Below are 6,040 nucleotides of genomic sequence, written 5' to 3' on the forward strand. Positions count from 1 at the left end.
TCTGTGTGTACTCCCACAGCACATTGAGCGAACATGGTGGTGAGCTCATTGGAAAACGATGTCAAGCTGTTGAACACCCAACGGCATAAAAGCTACAAGTCAGATACTCCACAGGAAAATGAGCATCTTGATAGCAAAATCGAACATCTCAACACAAGTAAAGCATAAATTAAAAAAAGATTTAATCAGTAGTTGACGTCTTTATGGTTACTTATGGGGGAGTGGGGGGGGGGGGGGGGGGGGGCGGGGGGGGGGAGAGCGAGCGTGGGGTGGAGGGGGCGGGCTTGGAGGTGAGGGAAGGGAGGGTAGGGGGGTGTAACGTTTACCGACATCACATCAGCGGGGGGGACGAGAGACGTGTCTGTGGCCATTCGCAGCGTCAGTCTGTCTGCGTGGACCGTCAGGGAGTCAGTGCTGTGCCGTCACTGGACTGCAAGGTATGGGGCTCGTTCTGGCTTCACTTGTCTGTCCCCTCTCTGTCTTGTCTGTCTGTCTGTCCGTCTTTCTCTGCATTTCTTTCCACCCACCTCTCTCTCTCTCTCTCTCTCTGTGACTTAATGCACATCCAAGGTGGTTTTACACTGAACCATCCACACTCTCCCCTTGTCCAATGTGTGGGTTCCAAAGGGAAGATGAAATGCATCTTTTATTTAATTGCAAATTATATGATACTATTCATGAAAAATGTGTTGTTTTCAAAACAAGTGCTGCAAGGAGTAAAGAAATCATTAGTGTGTTGAAAACGAATTACTATGACGATACAGTAAGATCACTGGCGAAGTACACTGCTGAAGCCTATAATATTCGCAAGAAGAGTAATTCGTGCCAGTAGCTTAATTACAATGATAGAAAAAGAATGCTTTTGTTTTCATGAACTTGGAAAATGGATGGTTGAGGGTTAGTTTATTTGACTTCGAATATGTTTCTCTTCTGTTTTATTTTGTTTCATTATTTTCATCATTATTGCAGATAGTATAAAAGTATATTGCCCATTGTCATACAAGGAAATAAGTAATACACAAAAAAGAGACTTTTAGAGGTGCTTTCATTCAAGTCTAAAACCTCGACAACTCTCTCAGACTTTGGTCCGATTTTCAGACCAGTTCTGTGTTTAACTCTCAGACTATTATAAAATTCATTATGGACCAAGTACTGTTCTAATGTCAAGTGCATATGCTTTAGTAATCTGACAATAAAGCATAATTTTTGACTGTAGCTCGATGAAGCCTTACGTACACGAAAGTGTGTCTTCACAAGTGACTGAGAACGTTTTTGACTTTCTGCATTCATTATCAGTTGTTTCGCTTGTCAGTTTAACGACTTCTCTTTTACGAAGTCCTCTGAGTTATTTCCTGTAATTATATTTAGATTTTTTTTCTTCAAATTTCGCCCTCATTTCACCATCATTTGCCCAGTTTCCCCCAACTCTCCATTCATTCACATATCCCACCCCATCTAACCGATGTGTGGTTCGTCCGTCGGGATCGACGAGGACCATCTAGTCATCCTGGGGGTGGCTGGGTTGGGCTCTGTGGGTGCGCAGATGACTGGTCAGGCCAATCCGCGCCTGGAAGGTTCTGACGCAGTGTGGACAGGAGATGGTGGCGGCTGTCGGAGACTTGCTGGCACTGCTTTCCCTGGCCTGTCTGCGTTGCTCTGCTGCAGCGATTCTGTTGGCCTCACAGGATTTGGCGCCTTTGTGGACAGCTGAACGCCACTTTAGTCTATCCATTGCATTTAGCTCCCACGTGGCGTGGCTGATGTTGAAGGCCTTCAGAGAAGTTTTCAGAGTGTCTTTGAAGCGCTTCTTTTGGCCTCCATGGGAGCGCTTGCCATGTTGGAATTCGTCATACAGCAGTTTCTTGGGGAACCGGTGGTCTGGCATGCGAACTACATGGCCTGCCCAGCGCAGCTGGGCCTGCATCAAGATGGTGTAGATGCTGGGCAAGTTTGCAAGAGTAAGCACCTCTGTGTCAGGGATCTTCTCTTGCCACTTTATGCCAAGAAGTTTTCTGAGGCTGGTGGTGTGGAAGTGGTTCAGCTTTTTGGCGTGGCGTTTGTAGACCGTCCATGATTCACATCCATAGAGCAGTGTGGTGAGAACTATGGCCTTGTATAGTTTGAGCTTCGTCTCCAGGGTGATGCCTCTCCTGTTCCAAACGTTCTTATGGAGTCTGCCGAAGGCAGCGCTGGCTTTGGCGAGTCTGGCATTCATCTCGTCGTCGATGACAACTGTGCGAGAGAGTGTACTGCCCAGGTATGTGAACTTGTCCACCGCGTTCAGTCGTTGCCCGTTGATGAAGATGTTTGGTTCAACGTAAGGCTTTCCTGGAGCTGGCTGGTGCATCACCTCAGTCTTCTTTGTGCTGATTGTGAGGCCAAAGTTGTCACAGGCAGCAGAGAACTTGTTGACGCTGTGTTGCATGTCAGCGTCGGAGGCAGCGTTGAGAGCGCAGTCATCAGCAAACAGGAAGTCGTTGACGGTGTCTGTCCTCACCTTGGTTTTTGCTTGAAGCCTCCTGAGGTTGAAGAGTGAGCCATCTGTGCGGTACCTGATGCCAATGCCTACGTCAGCGTCTCTGAAGGCATCTGTCAGCATGGCTGAAAACATGAGACTGAACAGGGTGGGGGCAAGAACACACCCTTGCTTGACTCCGTTGGAGACAGGGAATGGTTCTGAAGTCTCTCCGTTGTCTTGGACTCGGGCCAGCATACCATCGTGTAGTTGCCGTATGATGGTGATGAACTTTCTGGGACACCCGTACTTCGTCATGATTCTCCAAAGTCCATCTCTGCTAACAGTATCGAAGGCCTTGGTCAGATCGACATAGGTGGAGTAAAGGTCGGCGTTCTGTTCCTGACACTTCTCCTGGAGCTGCCTGGCAGCAAACACCATGTCTATAGTCCCGCGTTCTTTCCAGAAGCCACACTGGCTCTCTGGTAGGAAACCTTGCTCAAGGTGCGCTATGAGACGGTTGAGGAGCACTCTGGCCAGAGTCTTGCCTGCGTCGGACAGCAGGGATATTCCACGATGGTTGTCACAGGCCTGACGATTTCCTTTGCGCTTGTACAGGTGTATGATGGAAGCGTCTTTGAAGTCCTGTGGAACTGCCTCATGCTGCCAGATGAGCTGGAACAGCTGATGAAGCTTCTCAGTCAGCGCCATACCACCTTCTTTGTAGACCTCAGCTGGGATGGAGTCTGAGCCAGGGGCTTTGCCATTGGATAGCAGATGGAGAGCTTTCTGGGTCTCCTCCAAAGTTGGAATGGCATCCAATGACTCACTGACCTGGGGGAGTCGGTCGATGGCTTCATCATTGATGGTGGAGGGGCGGTTCAGTGTGCTGTCAAAGTGTTCAGCCCATCTCTCAAGGATCCCGTCCTTGTCAGTGATTAGGATAGAACCATCAGCACTGAGGAGTGGAGCAGATCCGGAGGTGGTGGGACCGTAGACTTCTTTCAGGCCGTTATAGAAGTTCTTCATGTCGTTCCTGTCTGCAAAGCCCTGGATCTCATCAGCTTTGTTGCTCAACCAGGAATCCTGCATCTGCTGCAGCTTCAGCTGGATGGTGCTGCGTGCGCTCTTCAGTATGTCTTTCTTTGACTGTGACTTGGGATCTTCAATGTGGGCTCTGTAGGCTTGGCATTTGTCCTCCAGCAGCTGCTTGATCTCAGTGCAGTTCACATCAAACCAGTCTTTGTGCTTCCTGGCAGAATGCCCCAGGCACTCCATGGCAGTGTTGTACACCGTCTCATGCAGTGCGCCCCATGCTGCCTCCCCATTCTGGTTGTCCAGCACGGTGGACTCAAGGCGTTCCTCCAGGGTGTCAGCAAAGCTCTGCTTGATGTTGCCTAGCTCCAGCTTGTTGACGTTCAGGCGTTTGGGTGCTTTCATGCCCTGAGGCCGTCTCTTGGGCTGGATGCGGAGGTTGAGTTTGGAGACGATAAGGCGGTGGTCTGTCCAGCACTCGGCGCCGCACATGACCCTCGTGACTCGTACGTCCTACCTGTCCCTCTTCCTGACGATGACAAAGTCGATGAGATGCCAATGCCCAGAGCGAGGATGCATCCATGACGTCCTGTTACGGGTAGGGAGGCAGAAGATGGTGTTTGTGATAAGAAGGTTGTGCTCGGCACATGTCTGGAGAAGTAGTTGACCATTGCTGTTACAGTTACCAACCCCATACTTCCCAATCACGCCTTCCCAGGAGGTGCTGTCTCAGCCAACTCTCACGTTAAAGTCACCAAGAATGATGAGCTTGTCTGCGTTGGGAACAGTGGTGATGACAGCGTTCAGGTCCTCGTAGAACTTGTCCTTGATCTCATCCGGGTTGGTCATGGTGGGCGCGAAGGTGCTGACAATGGTGGTAAACTTCTTCCCGTTGCATAAGGGGAGTTTCATCGTCATCAGGCGATCGTTCACTCCTTTCAGGGGGCCAGCCAGCTTGCCAACGAGGGTTGTCTTCACTGCAAAGCCAACTCCAGCTTCACGTCTCTCCTCAGGTTTGCGCCCACTCCAAAAGAAGGTGTTCGCCTTCTTCTGCCAGTCTGGTCTCACTTAAGGCAGCGATGTCGATGTTGGCTAGTTCACTCGCAATGAGTGCTGTGTGTCTCTGTGGTCTGTCTGAGTTGCCTCTGTCCAGAAGCGTATGCACGTTCCATGTGCGAATGGTCAATGGGATGCTCCTTGTTTTCTTCTTTCTTTCCTTTGTGTGTCGACTGCTTGAGTAGGGCCCCTGTCAGCCATGGTATGCTGACTAGGGTGGTGTGGAGCAGGCAATGTTTAGGGCACCTTTTCTAGCCCCTTCCTCATGCCATGGAGGTGAACAGTGCTGTCCTGAAGAGAGCTGCCCAGTCGCTCATGGGGCTGCCGATCTCCACCGCTGCTCCAGTCGGTGAAAAACGACCCTATGGCCTGAGCCACCTGTGTGCAGGTCCGCGGCTACGACTGCCAGTGTACCCACACCTGTCGCTTCGTCGCTCGCCTGTCACCACAGGGCTTTGGGAAAATGATGGTATGGGATGAAGGATGACTGATGACTTGCGCGATGACTTTGCTTATAGTGAGGAGGAGTTGCGCACCGTCGACCTCACTCTCTTGTCCGAGACCGTCTGTATCCAGTGGCCAGACGAGGTCAAGACGACTGGAGATGGAAACGGATGCAGTGGATGACCAGGATGTCCTATGTGCCTCATCCTGCCCTCAGCACTCCACAGTGCTCTGCTGCAACCGCCTTCCTCTCCGTTGAACCATGAAGGTTTCTTCCGCAGAGTCCGCCGGATCCAGTCTTCACATGCTTGGGTAGACAAGCCCTAACTCACCGAGGGTTTGAGACCCGTCGGCTACCCTCACCTAGTTTAGCCAGCCTGTCAAAGCCGTTGCCCAGGGGTTGGGCGCTGCCGCATGCTGGCAGCTTCTAGGACCCATAGGTGAGAGCCGTATACATAAATACTTTAACAAAATGTCTTCCATCACCGATATGTGTGACGGGACAGAAAACAAAAAAAATTCCTCCTCCACAAAATATTTAATTATTCAGCCTGTCTGCAGCTATAACCCGCTCTCTCTCTCTCTGTGTCTCTCTGTCTGTAGCCCCAACGGCAAGTCGGTTAACTTTGCCAGAGGAATTGCATTGTTCAGTCACACACCCGATCATTGTTTGACGTAAGTTATCATCATGTTGTCATCATATGCTTGTAGCAGTATTCCATTTGATTCTTTCGAACGTCACAGGCAGTGGCGTTCCCGTTTCCGCTCACTGATAGTTCATTTGACTGTTCCAGAATATTCTAGGGATGATGCATTCTTTCTCAGTTGCTCACACTGAGGAAAGGTGTGCTTTACGTGTCGCGCGTTAAGTGGAGGAAATTGAAATGTTGAACAACGGGCGCAACAGCCGAGTGGTTAAAGCGTTGGACTTTCAATCTGAGGGTCCCGGGTTCGAATCTCGGTAACGGCGCCTGGTGGGTAAAGGGTGGAGATTTTTTCGATCTCCCAGGTCAACATATGTGCAGACCTGCTAGTGCCTGAACCCCCTTC

General features: G+C 50.4%; 1 protein-coding gene across 1 annotated transcript in view; it reads left to right on the forward strand.

Annotated features, from left to right (window-relative positions):
- The first annotated feature begins 340 nt into the window (after positions 1 to 340).
- LOC143285885 (uncharacterized) overlaps positions 341 to 6,040 on the forward strand; it is a 47,522-nt gene continuing 41,822 nt past the window's right edge. Inside the window, exon 1 of the mRNA XM_076593328.1 lies at positions 341 to 437. The gene's annotated coding sequence lies outside the window, so the exon portion shown is untranslated. The remainder of the gene's footprint in view (positions 438 to 6,040) is intronic.

The sequence above is a fragment of the Babylonia areolata genome, chromosome 9 (assembly GCF_041734735.1).
Source record: "Babylonia areolata isolate BAREFJ2019XMU chromosome 9, ASM4173473v1, whole genome shotgun sequence".
In the NCBI taxonomy this organism is placed as follows: Eukaryota; Metazoa; Mollusca; class Gastropoda; order Neogastropoda; family Buccinidae; genus Babylonia; species Babylonia areolata.